The sequence below is a fragment of the Anoplophora glabripennis genome, unplaced genomic scaffold (assembly GCF_000390285.2).
Source record: "Anoplophora glabripennis isolate ALB-LARVAE unplaced genomic scaffold, Agla_2.0 scaffold151, whole genome shotgun sequence".
Classification (NCBI taxonomy): domain Eukaryota; kingdom Metazoa; phylum Arthropoda; class Insecta; order Coleoptera; family Cerambycidae; genus Anoplophora; species Anoplophora glabripennis.
The window spans coordinates 183,053-201,819 of NW_019416371.1; the positions used below are offsets into that span (position 1 = coordinate 183,053).

Sequence of the window (18,767 nt, forward strand, 5' to 3'; positions counted from 1 at the left end):
AAGACAAATTTAGGGGACCCGTATTTTTTCTTTTTGCCAACTGGCCCCCTCTTTCGGAGTTACAGCCCCCTGAAATCTGCCCCTAAGAAGTCTTTTTTATATCTCAAAACCATGTTGTACGAGAATCACTAAATTTGGTACACAGGGGTTTTATGACATGTAGAATCTCACAGTGCTACGCTTTTTGGCGAGAAACCCCCTTAAGACACTTTTTCGTGGCCCCTCCTTGTCTTTGAAACCAGAAAAGTTTGGTCGCAAATTTGAATTTTTTTAAATTATTTGTTTCGAAAAGCGCAATGTTTTTGAGGAAAACTTTGCGTTTTACGAAAAAAGTATAAAGAGACAAAAAGTTTCTAAATTTAATGGCTTTCTAGTGGACTGATAATTTTTAAGAAATTTAAATATGCGACCAAATTTTTTTGGCTCCAAAGACAAGGGGGCCACTAAAAATTGTCATAATTGTCCCCAAAAAACATAGCACCATCAGATTCCACATGTCATAAAACCCCTGGGCACCAAATTTAGTAATTATCGTACAACAGGGTTCTGAGATATATAAAAAAGATTATTCTTAGGAGCGGACTTCAGGAGGCTGTACCTCCGAAAGAGGGGGCCACTTGGCAAAAATAAAAAATATGGGTCCCCTAAATTTGTCTTAAGAATCTGTGACCAAATTTTGTTGCATGAATATCGGGACACCCTGTATTGTCAAAAATTGTTGGTAAGTCATTTACATATATCAGAAAACGTATGGGACCCATGACCGAACCTCGAGGTACTCGAAAATTCTAGTGCCGAATATTGGGGCATTGTAGATTACAAATTGATGTCTATCAGCTAAATATGAAAATATTAAAGATATGACATTTACTAAAAAACCATAAAAAGTAATTTCTTCAATAAAATGTCATGAGAGACACAGTCGTTTCGGTCTAACCAACACATTTTCTCTCCTTGAACTAATGTTTTTTAAGGTATTGAAGTGTATCTTCTAGTCAGAGGGATAATAATCACAAAATACATTAAAATAACTTTAGACTTGTGCCATATAAGTCACTTTTTGCAATTCCTGACTTAAAATAAGTAAAACTGAAACCTGTTCTCTATAATAATAGTAAAAACCCAATTTTAAAAGTCATTTGTTTTCATAAAATAATTAAGTAAATGTTAATTAATAAAAAAAGTTCGAAAATCACCAGAATTTGTCTGTCTTCTTGAGTTTAAAAACATATAATTTTGTATCTGTCGTTTTAAATTATAGAAAATTTCCATTCGTTTGTTAAAAATATGGTTTCTACATCAAATATAGAAATCAAGTTTCAAAATGATATTGTATTGACATCTGCTTAATTGATTTATCACCGTGATCGAATAAGACAGTGTAATTAATATAATTGCATTAGGTTACTGAGACCAACAACTTGGAAAGTATTTAATTTTACCACAAATCATTATCTCGTAGTTGAGTTTACTCGGATATAGTTAATATGGATAATATTATTTTTTTTTATCAAAATTCATAGGTTAAGTACCCCAGCATAGGTTAAGTGTCCAATTACAAAACATTTTATATCTCAGATAAGTGCACCTATATCTAGGTATGTAAAAAATACAATGTTTTTCTTTTTCGTCATTTTCATTTCTGTTAACTCTGAAATAATAAAAAGTAACCGATCAAGATTAGATTTGGACCTGTATAGTACTAAAGTAAACCGTCTTTTTATAATCTTAGCTAAGCTTTAATGTGGAATATAAACTGACCGCGTAATAAAAATAAGGACATCTAGTTGTGGGTAATGTTAACATGAAAGTCATTATGCAAATTGCATGTTAGTAATTTTTGTATGCAAATTTGATATTCAAAGAAGAATAAAACCGGACCGACATATTTGCTTTTATTTTGTCTTTTATGGGTACCGAAAATTATATCGCGACAATGAATCAAAATGATTTTTTTAGTTTAAGTTCTAGGTATATTTTAACAATTTTTTATCCAATTTTGTCCGTCTTCCTTATTTGATGTTACGAAATGGCACCTAACAACTGGTTTTTCACGTCCACTGGTCTTGTTTTCGCCGTCAAAATGATAATCAGATTCCCCTGAATGATAACCCGCGATTTCTTTCTAATAAAACAACGTTTTATTATACAAGAAACCTCTCTCTAACTTCGAAATGCCAGTCAAGAATGCGAGTTATTCGAATCCTCAACCTGTCGGACAACCGAGCTTTAGCTCGCTCTCATAAATATACGACATTCTCTCGATGGTTTAATTTTACTGATTGTGAAACAAAAACGAATTAACTGGAAATCCGCATTTGGTCACTTCTCGGTTTCCCCTTTCTTCAGGCGTCATGGTGTTGAACAAAGTGCCTTGCTCTCCTCTTGAATATCACGTTACGACCGAAATCGAGTAGGCTGCAGTTAGTACAAAAGTCAGGGTCGAACTGCGATTAAAGATTTGTTTTAGAACGACTAAAATATATTTTTTTTCAGTAGGAATTGGAAAAAGTCTGTAGATTACCTAGATGTCTCGTAGAATCCCGCGTTCTGTGTCATACTCTCTTTTACGTTTGCGCTTAGTGAAACTAAGTACGGCCCTGACTTACAGGAATCGGAACGGGCCCTAATATGAATTAATAACTTGCCGCCCGCGCGTACGGCATTGCAGTCGTTTCTCCAATCGTAAATAAACCATAAATAAATTAATTATATAGGTTAGTGTTACAAAAAAATTGCATCTGGTCCATTTGAATACAAGCATTTGCATGCCGGCTGTTGACGAGACGCGCTTCTATAAAAATAAAGATCTAGATCGCCTTGGCCTGAAAATGTTTCAGCCTCGGCAGCACCTGACTGTGCTTTTTCAGTTAACTTACCCCAATTTTCTTGTTTATTAATCGTCGAAAGGCTTTTTTGCCAGGGCCGGATTGTGGGTGGCGCGCGCTTCTAGGGGCGGCAAATTTAAAATCACAAGAAAAAATCACAATGAATATATTTATCTAAATTGTAGCTTCCAAAATAGGAATTTATATACAGGGTGNGACTGTGCTTTTTCAGTTAACTTACCCCAATTTTCTTGTTTATTAATCGTCGAAAGGCTTTTTTGCCAGGGCCGGATTGTGGGTGGCGCGCGTTTCTAGGGGCGGCAAATTTAAAATCACAAGAAAAAATCACAATGAATATATTTATCTAAATTGTAGCTTCCAAAATAGGAATTTGTATACAGGGTGTTTCCCACAGGAACCGACATAGAGCAATTATTTAATTATTGACTATATTGCATCGTGTATACGTGATTTGATAATATCGACATTTTTCAAAATGTTATTAAATGGAATTAATTACACAAAATAATCGGTCAGTACGTAAATAAATGTTCACATACCAACCTGTTTAATCAATCTGTTCCAAAGGTCTGGAATTACCCTTATTTTTATCACACTTATAAAAACTCAACAAATAATATAATCGAATGAAATCTCAATGTTGTCCAAGAGATCCAAATCATAGAAAATATAATTCTTTCCAACTTCGTTTATGGACATTTATGTCATATAGTCAATAACAAACGAGATAATTCAATAATTATACTTTGTCACTATTTTCCCCCTTAACTTGAAAAATATCGATCGCACGATAAAATTTGTAATAAAAGAAGTTGTAGGAAATCGGATTTGCAAGAACTTAAGTCCTTACCATTTTTGTTGTAAAGTTGAAAATGGCCGAGATATTGAGCAAAAACGATTTTTCCTTAAATTCAAGATGGCGGCTGACGCAGGGGTGGAATTCAGTCGCGATTCTGAATTTACACTAATATTGACGCCCCTAAAGGTTAGAACAATAAAATTGTGGTCCCTAATTTTTTCCCGGTTAAGCCCTTTTTTTGTCTAACCCGACTGGAGTATTTGGGTTACTTTAATTCACTGTCGAAATGTCATATCTGACAGATAAATAAATAAATCAATTTAAAGAGGCGCAGTGTCACAAGCGTTGTTTCTTCACGGTGGAAACCAAACAGGGTTATCAGTCTGTCACCGATAAACAGAACCGACACACATTTTAGCCTTATTTCACGAGAGACGAATGACAGATATAATTCATAGATTAGGCTGGGTGAAAATTTCAATTTTTACACCTGTCCGCATCCATAGACTGCGTCACTTGTCTTGTCTCACCTTGCGCCACAAAAATCGAAACGCCGATTTCGAACTTAGGAAAGCGACCTCTGATAGTGCTCGAATAGTTGTACACGAGCTTTAATAGTCGAGAAATAATAATGACCCCGGTCGGAATAATGATTCCATTCGATTTTTCCTTGACTGAGGCGACGTATATCTCACAAGTCGTTTAACTGAATATCAAAGGATGCATTTGCGTTAGATGAAACTCCACTGACAAAGCACTTGAGAAATATGCACGATCGCGACTAACAATGCGAATGCGGGTCATGTGGAATTTAATATTTATCGCCTTTATTATTTATTTAAATTTATTTATGCGCTCGTTATTGAGAAATTTTCCTAAGCACTTTCAACTTCCTACATCTGACATTAAAATGTAATTCCGTGTTGTATCAATCGCGTGGCGTTACGTAAAGTGTTTGCCAAAATCGACATGTGATCAGTTAAAAGTTATTAAGTAAATTAATTAATTAAAGTGTACCATTGGAACAGGAAAGTAAACATTTTCTCTTGTTGACAGAGAATATCGAAAAAATCACTGATTTCTATTTCACAGTAAAAGCAAATACAAAATGTACAGGCCCATAAAACATTTGTTCTAATTATTAGATGTAAGTCACGATTTATTAGTGTTTTTAAACGCTTCGAGTATTTACATTTGTGCTTTTCTAAGAGCATTAATAGTATTTTATTTTATAGTAACAGAAAATCACAGACATAACTGATATACAGGCTTTTGGCAGTATTCCCAGACTCTTCGATTGATGTGGTCTTTCAAGCAGCAATGCGGGTATTCTATCGAATGTAATATGATCCAAAAATAGACCCGGTTTCGGCACTTGATTCCCCTTAATCATAATTTATAGCGGACTACTTGACAGCAATTAAAAAAAAACTGTTATTCGTCTGCAACTTTTTTTTCGTTCAATTTGTTTTATGTGTTCAAACACAACCACTTGTGATGGTGTTAATTCGAACTTTAATCAACCGGTGACCCTAATTTCGTCCGTTAGCGCAAAATAAAGTCTACATTATCGATAAATTAACGGGCGTTCAAAGGATACTTCCTTTCACCGGCCAAGAAGGTGTTCTTTCACGTGGTCAATGCGTGGATGCTAATTTTCTTTTTTGGGAGCCGAGTGTCAAGAACAACAAGAAAGTAACTCGACTAAAGAATTTTTAATGTTGTTTCTATTTATTATAAACAGTTCGAAGGCTTTACCTCGAAGTTTATGTATAGCTTTCAATTTTTTTAACTAATATTTCAATGAAGTTGGTATGTTTTGGTGTTTGACAGCTTTCAAAGAACCTTCAGTAAAGGGCAAAACGTTGTTTTCATAAAAATTCATAGAATTTGTTGCCAAGCAAACTTCTGACTCGTTGGAAGTAAAATAAAGTCAAAATCATTGCTATAACGATCCAAAAAAGTGTTTAGAATATTTAAATAATATTTAAATCTCTTATGATATCTGGTGCAAAAAAAGGATATAAGGTTGTGTCAACTTTGACAAAAATTTTAAATCGGCTTGTAGGTTGAAAGCGATAAAAGACCACCTTGTATATATATTTTCATAAAACAACTACAACGACATCAAAATCACTCCGATCAGAGCACCCCTGCGCTCAGCGAGATGACAGAGAGATTTTACATATTTTTCTAACATTTACCGTCATACTACCGATTTCTTAAAACATTTCCAATGTTAATATCTAGACGGCTTCATGTATAGGAATATTGACGCAATATTCTACCCTTAGAAAATTGGAAGGACAAAGGGACAAGGTTTTAGGAAATTTTCTTGGAAAAACGAATGAATGTACTATTTTGGAACATATAACAGTAAAATTAATAAAACAAATACTGAAGTTGACTAAACAAAATAGGTACGTAAAGAGGAAATTGTAATAAAAAATTAAGAAACTGCAATTTATACAGGGTGTTTGTTAGAAATTAAAAGTACACAACTTGCAGTAAAATATATTTTATTTTTTTCCCCAAAAACGGTACATCCTACGAAAAAAATTCAAGAGACCAATTTCATTCAGAATTGATGGCGGATTTCTAAAAATATATCAAAACGGGAAAAAGTCAGTGGCGTACCATTTTTTTATTAAAAAATGTGTCATTTTCCCACGAACGCCACTGGTGCAAGTAGAAAAATTAGGATCTCTCCCAAAATGCACATTTCCAAAGCGTTTTTCAAATTTCAAGTCAATATCTTTAAAACTCTGAAATAATTAATAAAAATAAATAAAAAGTTCAAACTTAAATACTCCGTTTCTCGGAGACGGAGCATATTTCGACTTACGTTTATAAAACCTTTTTTCACAAAATAACTTCGGCAACCACCACCCCCTAAAATACTTCGCACTTATTTACAAACATCTTGTATATCAAATTCATAGAATTAAATACACGTGGAAAACTTGATAAAATTTATTTCACGTAAACATTTAAATAAAAAGTTTGACAGATATCTTCTAAACAGTTATTTACTGGAAATAGTTACTCAGAAGCTAGTAAGTAGAGCGAAAGGTGTATTTTATTTCAACAAAAATTTGAGCAAAAATCTTATCAGAATTTTGCAAAATTTCCAACCATCTCAAAAAGATTAAATTGACACATCAACAGTTAATTTCAGTAAAGATTTCATTGGTATTTTGAAGTTAATAAAAAAAATAAGAGGAAAACAAAATTTAGTAACGACACACTCATAAAATAAAAAAAAACTGATAAAAATATGACTTTCGTTCAAATTCAAGTAATTACAAGTCATGTTCAGCAAAAGATATAGTTTATCTGCAAGTATATAGCTCGCTTCTGACCTATATGTAGGCTAGAAACATTCAAAATATAGGAATTAAAGTAAAAAAAAATCGCATAAAAGTTTGGCGCTCAATGTGGGACCAGTTAAAATTCAAAATCATAGGTAACTCAAAATAAAAACAAAATTCTAATCGTTATAATAAATATATAAGTAAATAATTATAAGAACATTACACTACACTTCAGGGATATCTACCAACTTATTTTTTTTAATCGACACTATATTTGAATAATACGTTTTTTTAAGGATTACAGTGATATAAGGGTTATCTAACAACAAATATTTAAATATTAAAATACTAATTTTGATTAAACATCTATTAATTAAGATACCATTGATTATCGAATATATGTAGGTAACCAGGGTAATCATAGGCGTTATCACTGATAAATTTTCATATTTGATAGTGATATTGAGATAACGGAATAGATTTAGTACTAATTGTATTATGAATCTATTCAAAACATGATATATTAACAGCTAGTATAATTATAGTATCTACAACTTTATATTTGATTGTAATAAATAAATGAATAATTTATTCCAATGTATCGAGGCGATAGTTATTCCTCGATGTTTTATGGTCCTTAGTTTATAAGCCAATAGATGGCTGTGTGAAAATTTTGTACAAACAAATAAATTGTAACGTATTGTAACAAGCAAATGGTTAATTGTTTTCAAATAAAAAATTATATTGTATTAAGTGATAATTGTGACTGAGTCTGATTGTAGTTTAGTATTGTTTTTTGAAGCCGATAGGTGGCGTTGGATAGATTATTTCCTTTTTGCGCACATTTTTGACGATTTCCACAGGTGTTAATTGCAAAGTAAGCTATCTCCCGCGAGTATTTACAGCAAAACGCTCATTGTCGGCTCGTAGGCGATGCAAGGACAACAAAAATGAACATTTCGAAATACTCCTGTTCGCCGCCCGGAGCCAGTGTCGGTGCCGAGTTCCTGTAATTATATTTTTCAGCGTTCGCAAAGATCCCCGTTAACAGCCGGCCAATCTTCAGCCAATCTCGGCTTTAACTCTTGGCTGCGGTCTGCGTTGAAAAGCGCTATCTCTGTTGTACCTATTGACCTCACCACTGACTTTCTTGAAATGTTAATTGTAGCAATTTCCTGTTGCGTTTCTTTACTCTCCCGGTGAAATAATAATAATAATGTGTCTGCATCTCACATTACTTAATGCCGTAAAAGAAAGAGAGTTCGCTCCTTTAGTAAATTGATAGTCGGAACAAATTGGCTTATCTAGTGTTTAACCTGCGTCTAAGCCGGCCATGATACGGAAAATAGTTGAATCGGTATCGGCCTATAGGAGTCACGTGGACTTCACATGTTATTTGTTTTAAATTATCTTTATTATGTTGTAAATGTTCACGTGCAATAAACTTTTTTGGACAGTCACGAAATGAGAACGATTTTGCAATTTTTTTAATTTTGTCAACTTGTGGTCTCTTTTCTTCGCAGTAGCAGGAAAGTATCACGGAAACTTCAAGCAGTTAACGCATGTAAGTGTATGGGAAAGCAGCGCATGAATCGTTCACGTGATTTTAATTGAAGAACCATTTAAATTGTTAGTGATATTTAATGGGACCGAAACGGATGAGCAACGTGGAAAATATGCCCTTATCATCTAACCTATCTACATTATAACAGACGAAGTAATTCGCATAATATAAATATTAGTGATGCAAAAACACAATTAGATAATACGTGAAGTCTGCTTCGCTGCACGTTTTACAACTGTCTGTATGAAAAAATTTATAACTTCTTAATAAGTAATAAAAATGTAATTGATAACGGAATTCGTCTATTGCCGTAATTTTCCTGAAATTGGAGAGAACTCACACGATTTTAGGGCTCCCCAGCTAATCGGACGGAAAATTCCCTTTCTGGTGGTTTCCCACACCGAGAAAAATGTTTCGATACAACAAAATTGCTCGATTTGTTTAATAGCAAATTGTACAGCTGAAAATGGGGTAAACATATAATTAATTTGATGAATTTGGTTGATGATATTGAGACAACAGAACGTTCATAAAAAGCGTACAATTACGAATCTACTTAGAACAAGAAGACAAGAGAAACAAGAAGGGGAGGGGGTGAAGCGGGACGTAGGGGACCTTGTAGTTACCGTGTTATAAAATCATTGCTGTCAATGCAAAGAAAAAGATTTTTTATTACTAGAAATTAAGGAGATTGTGATATTTGCTTGTAGATATTGAATATAATCGAGTTTAAAATAAGATAATATCACCAGGTTATTCAACGCCCATCAAAATACCCACAGACCAAATGTGAACGACAAATTTCTACTGAGTGTTTTTTATGTGGTGTCAAACTTCGAAAAATCAGACAGCTAAAAATTATAATAAGCAGGTCAAAGATCTCCATGAAAGTGAAAACAAATACCAATCGGACAAAGAAAAATACAAGCACTATGAATTTAACATTTTTAATTGCGGCCACAGTAAAAATAATAATTAACGTACACAGAATGTAGGTAATGAATTGTAAATATTAAGTAATTTCGCATTGCAAAAATAATATATCTCAATAATACGAACTTCCCTGCATTTTTTCGTAGAACTCGATCCTCCTTAATGGATGGATGAAAGAACATGTAGTAGTTTTTTTGCGAAAGAGTTAGGAATAAAAACCACAAATTTAAAATATGTATGATTTTTTTATTGAAAACTTATTGAGAACCACTGACTTCATTGTGGTATTTACGCAGTTCATAATGTGTTTATTTTGAATGGGAAATAATTTTCTTGACACATGACTTGGAAGTGATTTTGATTACCATGGTCGATAGGTACACGGATTAAAAAAAAAATTATCTCGGTAAATATTTCTAATTTTGAAAAATGACTTGGACTCGTTTATAACCTAAATCCATTATTTACCAAAAATAAAATTTTCGACTGTTTGGTGTGTCTACATATACATTTTTCCTAGACTCGCAACATTTTTAACCTTGCAAGAAAGTTGTGGGTTATGTTTGCCGTGTCTATGTTTATATTTTTACAGACTCGCAACATTTTTAACCTTGAAAATATGAAAAACTGAATAGGAATTGTTTTTTATTTACGTAACCTGGGTGATCTACTGTCGACGATTTGGGAATAGAGATGCCCCCCGATAAAAAATTGCGAATAACTCTTAAAGCCTTATTTCCAACATACGATCGAGGTGAATAAACCCCTTTTGTGGAAGTTTATCTGGTGGCAACCCGAATTAAATAAATTATAAATATTTACACTTAGTTAACAGTTCATTGATCCCGATTAACTTAATAATTTTAAATATCGCTCAGATAACACTGGATGGCCAGAAATTCGCCAAACACTTGATTAATTGAATTGCTTTTTTTATCTGAGATTAAATTTAATCCCTTATCTAGGTAGGCGGGCGCCTCGGTCGTATTTCGCGTCTACACTTGTACTTTTCCGCAAGCACGTAGCTAGATATTATAAGGACGACTCCCGCCGACCTTTTGACTCTCGGCTAAGGGGTTTGGCTGCGGAATGCTCAGTCTTCGGCATCGGAATGCAGCATCTATGCCTGGGTCGCTTTTTATCGCTATTTGTTCAGTAGTAACTAATAGATCGAGATTAGATTTTGAATATACATAATTTTATTCATTATCAGTACACCCATGTCCTTGCATCGAGAAAAACATTTATAGTTATCTAATAACAAATTTTCCATTACATTTTAGGTACGTGTAGATATAGCAGTAACTTTGTTTTAAACCCCCCCAATATATTTGAGTCAAAAATATGCTTTATTTAGGTGAAATTTAAATATATTACCCCTTAAAAAATTTAGTTGCTTGATGTAAATAGTTCTCTTAATTTATTTACGTACCATGACTGTCGTTATTGGCTCTACATTTCAATACAATGTATTTTTAGAGTTTGAAGATATAGGGATTTAGCAACAATTCTTAATGCATTTAAAAAATGTTATATTAAGGGGTAGTATTCCTTTTAGTACCTATAACTATACACTTGTTTGCAATAACTATACAGTTTATTTATTTCAACATAATAACTTATTTGATCCAAGTAAACTCTATATTGCGTTCATCGAGAGCAAGTCCAAAATTAAGACTGCTTTCAAAATATGTATGAAAGTAAACACAGTTGTGTTCTTTGTTCGCCAATTTCGTGAACAGATGCGAATTTATCTAAGGAGTCTCATTTAAATAAGACCGCTATCAAAAATCGTCCTTTAAATTATTCTAGAGACTTTCTACGATCGTATCAGTTTTACATAAATACAACATTGACCTAAATGTAAAAATTCTGACCACGTACAAACATAAAAAGTTAGTAGGCAGCACCGATAAGTAATTATAATGAATAACCGCGTTATAATAAGTCGTAAACCTCTTTTAACATACTTATATAGACTATATAAATAGTATTAGGTACTATTATTATATCATCGTGAATCAGTGAGTGTAAAAAATAACTTCATTTAAGGAACATTCTGGACAAAAGTCTGAAGAGTATTAAAATGTTTGCTAATGTTTGTCATTCATAATTCGATTTTATTATAATGTAATAACACCTATCATTACGGCGAAAAAAATAAATTGTTTTGTCAAATGGGATATACCCTGTTATTTACGATGGTATTTACGGTGTTACGTTAAAAAACACCTAGATTGATAACGCAGACTATTGCGTTGTAGAGTCGAGACGTTATATCATATAAAATTTCCGATGTTATCGAATTTACTTGATTTGAAGAGTAACCTTCGTCTAAGGTGCGAAGGAATACTTTACGTTTTTTTTTTTCAGGTGCTAACGGTCAAAAAATTATCGCGGATAGAAGCAAGGCAAAGCCCGATAACCTAAACGACGAGTCCCCAAGTTGTGGCGTGATTCTATTATTACACTTCGGTGGTCATTTAAATATACTCGTAATGATCATGCTCGCGTCGAATGATACACATCATGGTTTTAAGTGAATAGCAGGACGCTGTTTTATTGCAGTTTGGTTTCAGTTTTATCGGCGAATAGATAGAGAGACGTTATTGTTCTTTTAATTATTGTAGTTTATAGGACCTTTTTTTGCATTACGATGATGTTGTAACATAGTTATGTCATAATTATCTTTTTAATAACACGCGTGCCCATTATTACTATTACATTATGAATTATCAATTGTTTGTTGCTAAAAATGTAACAAGTCAAATGTGAAGAGCCTTCGTAACCCTTCAAAAAAATGTGAAAATTGCTTGTTTACTTTTGATTAATGACATTGCGATATTCTGTTGAACAGAAAAAAGAAGCTATTTTCGTTATATTATTCATTTTTGGAAGGCGATTATTTCTCTAATGAAAAAAATGTAACAGAGGTGTTGTGACCCCATATATACTTACTATCGAGTGATATCTAATAATGTTCGTTTTGAACTAGTTATTTTGTTTTGTGATTGTATTTTAATTTGAAACTAATATTAGGACATTTGTTCTAGTTTCATTACTGACGATACTGACTGAAATAACACACCAATTAATTTTATCATCTCTGACATTTATATTACATTTTTAGAACAATTTGTAGCCACTTGAGTTTTTCTACACTCAGCAAAAAAGTTAAGGTACCTAGCAGATTTTTTTGTTTTGGAAAATCAACGACTACGTTGCAAATATTGCGAAAGATACCAATATTTGTAGATTTTTGTTGGGTCACCCATGAGGCAGTAAATTTTGAAATCGATCGGTCGAACCGTTTTCCTTTCCTGAATCATCAAAATTTTATAAAAAATTAAAGCAGTTTTATTGCTCATTAAACATCAGTTAATGAAGACTAAGATGAAAAAAATTCGCTTGTGTTATTTTTCTCACAATTTCGCGTTAAGTACTAATGAAATACCAAAAAAAAAAAAAAAAAATTGTAAATTTTGAAGTCAAATTTTTCAAAAGTTTTTTGTTATTTTTTTCACAATTGAATACTTTTTAAATGTAGAAAAAAAATTGTTAACAAAATTTATAATTTTTTTTAATGAAAAAAAATACGAGTTTCGAAAAACACTTTTTTTAAAGACAACTTGAACGAAAAAAGGAACAATAAATTGTAGATATGGCGGTGCGTGTAAAAAAATGCATGAAAATTCACTTGGGGGTATTAACTTAAATTAATGCAATTAATTTTAACTCAATATTCAGTATAATTTTCTGAATATTTTAAAATCAAAAAACATTTTTTTTTCAAAATTTCGAATTGTTTTAAATTAAATTTGAAAAAAAAATAAATTGTTTTCGACATTTGAAATATTCAATATGAAATCATACAAAAAATATCGAAATTTTTTTTTTATTTTCAAAAATTTGATTTTTTTTCAAAATTGACTTTTATTGATATTTAATGAGTATATAACACAAAATTGTGAGAAAAATAACGCAATTCTTTTTTATCTTAATCATCATTAATTAATTTTTAAGGGAAAGGAAAACTGTTCGACCGATCGATTTGAAAATTTATAAAATCGCACAGAAAATAAAAAACAACAAATTGAAACTGAGGAATCAGGCTAATTAAGTCAGAAAATTGAAAAAAAAAATTGTTAAATTTTTGCCTTGCATTATTTCTTTTGATTGCACGAAGTGAAGCACAAAAAATTTTTTCATATCAAAATTTCAAAATTAGAATCTTCAAGCTTCAAAACGCTCTTTTTATTTTCCTGAGATGACCATTATTCACGAAGTTACAGCCTTTCAAAAATCACTAAAAAAATTTGGAAATTTTTCTGTACCCCCCTAATTTTTTTGCAGAGTTTATAAACAACTGAATCTACGAGAAATTATTTTTGCTACAGTTATTTTAAATAGAAAAAATCAAAGGATCGGACATTTTGTGATATAAACGCTATGACCTTTATAAGACTTACATAAGTCGAATACAGATTACAAGAATCTGTACTTTTACCTTTTCCGTTCGGTTTTTCTATAAAGAACCTTGTCTTGGCCATCACCTTTATGGATGTCGAGAGCGTGCACCAGTAGCTGATGAATTTCAATTAGATCTTAGATCGTTTGTACGGTTGGGATCGAGGAAAAAATCTATACGGTGCTTATCAATAGTGTGACCCCTAGATGTGTGTATTCGAAAGGTGACCTAAACTTGCGGTTACGTATGATAAACAAAAATATATTCGCCACACGTACGTGACTGAAGACCAGAATCGGCGCCTGTTTATCAGCGAACAATTGGGTAAAACCCTTGCGTAAATATTGGCATTTTGTTGGAATAGTCGGGTCGGGTGAGTATTAAAATAGTATTTGTCGGATTCACTACATAATATTGGTTCAAGACACTCGCACAGGTTTATTTCTGGATAAATAGATAATAGATTTAATCCTTTCATCTGGTGATCATGCAAGATATTCGGAATATCACTGATGTTTTTAATGATACAAATTTTACCGGCAAGGCAAATACGTCTTCAAAATTAAAGCGTAAAACAAATGATTTATAAGATCCATATACAGGGTGGCTAAATGAAAACGAAACAGAGCCATTTTCAGGAACTGCGTCAAGATTGTAGAAAAACGCTCAGACCCGTCGATTTTAGATTAAAGGGTGACATTCTTTGCTGGTATTTTTGACTCTACCACTTTCACCCCCAATTTTTAGCTTCCCTGTAAATGATAGCTTTATCGTTTTCTCTTTTGATTTAATTGTTCAAAAGTTAAATGTTATATCTGCTGCTAAAAAAAGAACTAAGAAATGTTCTCAGGGTCGATTTCGTGTATTTTTTACGCAGCTATAAAAGCAGGGTTTATACACCGCCTAAGAAATTAATTTTCACACAAACACAGCAGATTTTGGGTACATAAAAATAGAATGATAATATAGAAACCATGGCGATACGATAAGATAATACGAGAACAATTTTTTATTGCGTAAATAAAATTTCAACACATCCTCCGTTTCCCAGATACTGACGTACGAATTAAATGTCGAAATTATGAATAAAGTCGACCGTAAAATCGTCTTCGACTTTTACCTACGCCTCCCGCTGTCGTGGCTCGCATAAAAGTTCGACAGACACTTTATACCTTGTGGTAAAAACCGGTTGTGGCTAGTTCTAGTATGCGGACATTTTTACTGAATTTAAAACACCATGTAAGAATGTAAAGGTTTACTATAATTTCGCGGCTCGGCATTTGTGCGATGAAAAGGTTGTAAATAAAAGTGCTGTCGATTTCCATACAACATTATATGTAAACAATGCAGGAGACCGTCAGATTCTCGAGCGGAGAGAGAGATAAGAAAGGTAGAATGCAACGCAAACCGATATAATACGTGGATTAGTTACTTCCTATAATATTGCATTAGGAGTTTTTATTAAAAAGTGTCGGATAAAAAATTTGATGCTAATGTAGATTTTTCACTCCGTAGGTATTCAACTTTTCGTAAATCAAATTCATCTGTTTGCAAATCAGATTGAATCTTTTGAAGATCACATTCATTTTGCTGAGACTAAAACATAGGTGTAATATTTTACAAAAGTTTGTGTTATTGTGTTACAGAAGTGTGGAATATATCATCTTTTAAAATATTAAACCTATGCTTTAGTTTCAACAGAATGAATTTGACATTGAAAAGTTGAATTTGATTTATAAACAGTTGAATTTATTTTACAAACAGGTGAATTTGATTTGCTGAAAATGACTGCATTTGATTTACATAAAGTTAGGTATATTCAAACGGTAAATGATTGAATTTGATTTGCAAATTGTTGAATTTGTTTCACAAACGAATGAATTTGATTTGCAAAAGGTTGAAGTTGATTTGCAAATAGTTGAATTTGTTTCACGAATGACGAACGAATTTGATTTGCAAAAGGTTGAATTTGATTTACTGCAAATGACTGAATTTGGTTTGCAAACAGTGGAACTTATTTTGGGTGAAATCAATTTGCAAGAAGTTGAATTTGATTTGCTGAAAATGACTGAATTTGATTTGCATATAGTTGTATTCAAACGGTAGATAATTGAAGTTTGTTTGCAAATAGTTGAATTTGTTTCACAAATCAATGAATTTGATTTGCAAAAGGTTGAATTTGATTTACTGCAAATGACTGAATTTGGTTTGCAAACAGTTGAATTTATTTTAGAATTGGGTGAAATCAATTTGCAAGAAGTTGAATTTGATCTGTTGCAAATGACTTAATTTGATTTACGTTGAGTTCGATCTGCAAATGACTAAAATTTGATTTGTAAATAGCTGAATTTTAATTTACAAATGGGTGAATTTGTAAATTGAATAATTGTTGAATACAAATTATAAACGGGCGAATTTCATTTGCCAAAGTTGAATTTGATCTGCAATTGATTGAATTTAATATGCAGATAGTTACAAGTGGGTAAATTTGATTTGTAAAAGGTAGATTCATCTGCAAATGACCGAATTTCTAATAAGTTAAATATGATTTAAAAAAATGTTGACTTTGGTCTACAAATGATTGAATTTGATTAGAAAAAGAATTTGACCTGCAAATTACTGAATTTGATTTCTAAACTGTTATATTTCATTAGCAAGTTGAATTTGATCTTCAAATGACTGAATTTGATTTGCAGATGGTTACAAGTGGGTGAATTTGATTTGAATAAGGTAGATTCATCTGCAAATAACCGAATTTCTAAAACGTTGAATTTAATTTAAAAAAAATTTTTGAATTTGGTGTGCAAATGATTGAATTTGATTTCTGAAAAATTGAATTTGATTAGAAAAAAGTTGAATTTGATCTGCAAATAACTGAATTTGATTTCTAAACGGTAGAATTTCATTTGAATAAGGTTGAATTTGATCTGCAAAGAGTGAATTATAAACGAGTGAATTTCATTTGCAAAAGGTTGAATTTGATTTGCAAAAGACTGAGTCCTACCTAGCAAATGATTGGATTCGATCAGAAAATGAGTGAATTTGACTTACAAAATGTTGAAGTTGCAAATAACTGAATTTAATTTGCAAAAAATTGATACATCTGTTGCATTTGATCTGCAAATTAATTGAATTTGAGTACCAAACGTTGAATTTGATTTAAACAAGGTTGAATTTGATCTGTACATGAGTGAAATTGATTTTCATAAGATTGAACTTGATTTGAAAATGACTGCATTTGATTTGAAAAAAGTTGGATGTGACTTATAAATGGATGTTTTTGACTTACAAGACGTTGAATTTTATTTACAAACGTGAGAATTTGATTTGGTTTACGTACGAATAAATTAGTGAAATTGCAAAAGGTTGATTTAGTCTGCAAACGATTGAATTTGGTTAGTAAAAAATTGAATTTGTAGCGGAAAGCTTGTATAACAACAAAAACAATATTTGAATATCTTACCATATAATTTTAATTTTAAAGCATATGTGACACATCGATGTATGGACAATAATGTTACCTACCTAAACGCTTGAAGGTGACATTAGATAGGCACCAACTTTTATTCGTACAAAAACTTTTGTAGACTACAAACGAGCGGATTAACTCTGTCTGGGCTCGGTAATTTTTTATGCCGCGCTTTCGTTCCTTTCATTATACATACATTCACGGTTTGTTTCGTTAATTGGAGACTTTGTATGGGCCTGGAGCATGACTGCGTGGTTTAAGTGGAGTTATGTATGTTCCTTTTTTCTTTCAATAATATGCGTGAGCCGCACTGGTAAGTGAGACTTCAAAATAGACACCTTCAGAATAGAAGTTACATTTCTAAAATATCTAGACGAATCGTTAGGGCTATTTTGGTGTTCTTTTAAATTTAGAATGCTTATATTTTTGGCGCCGCACTTCTACACCTTTTACATCATTACTCCACCCAAAAAGCAGACGACGTTTGATATGCATGGATTATCTCGTAAATTATCATAGATAATAAAATAATAGTAGAGATAACGTATTGCGAAACGTAACCTTTGATGTAGGCTCAAAATTTATTTTTTCACAATGCAATTCGCGATTAGTTTGTCGGTTATTACAGTTCGACAGAGTAGAATATGAAATTCAAGCACGCACGCATAACAGTTCTTAAAATTCGTGGGTTAAAATAGTGACCGGTAAGTCACTTTAATTTTTTTCACATATTTAGTGTTTTCTTTTCCCGTTTTTGTGTTTATTCGAGTTCTTGGTCGGAAATTGGCGGATGATAACTGAAAGAAGTGCATAGAGAACAATGTAGGCAGCAGTTCCTGTTATATCGAAGACTGTATATCAATGAAACAAGCCCGAAAACCTCGGTTGTCCTTATTTAGCTGAAGGCCTTCAGCAACGTTGTTGCTATAGAAATGATTCTTATCAGAGACTTTCCATTAAATCAAATTGACAACTATTGCGATGGGATTCTCGATAAATACAACAATAGATAATCTTCAGGGAAGTTGCTCGGAATCGGAAAAATACCGCGGGATTGCGAAGACCTCGATTCGTGTACAGAGTCCTCCGTTTCTCCGGACACGACGCGATAAACCAGTTAATTACATTTTATTAAATACATGTTGCTTTTGGATTGTTTTTTATGTTCTTTATATGTAAATTAATTACACAGGCCAACAAGGAAAAAATTCCAGAGATCAGACACTACGTTTCCGAAGGCATTTGGCGCGCTGAATCCGAATCTGGCCTCAGAATTGATCCATCACCCTAGGTTTCCGAGATATTCTAACCTAAAAGTGCAAAAAACACGTATTTTTGCTATTTTCAAGGTTATGTAACTTGGCGAAAAAA

The 18,767-nt window shown here is 32.3% G+C and overlaps 1 protein-coding gene across 3 annotated transcripts in view; it reads left to right on the forward strand.

The window, feature by feature from the left end:
• LOC108904157 (protein phosphatase 1 regulatory subunit 3B) overlaps positions 1-18,767 on the forward strand; it is a 35,737-nt gene that overhangs the window by 7,808 nt on the left and 9,162 nt on the right. Inside the window, exon 1 of one of the 3 annotated variants that reach the window (XM_018706587.2) lies at positions 18,022-18,100. The exons of the other annotated variants lie outside the window; for them this stretch is intronic. The gene's annotated coding sequence lies outside the window, so the exon portion shown is untranslated. Of the gene's footprint in view, positions 1-18,021; positions 18,101-18,767 lie in introns of those variants that run through there. 3 annotated transcript variants of the gene reach the window in all.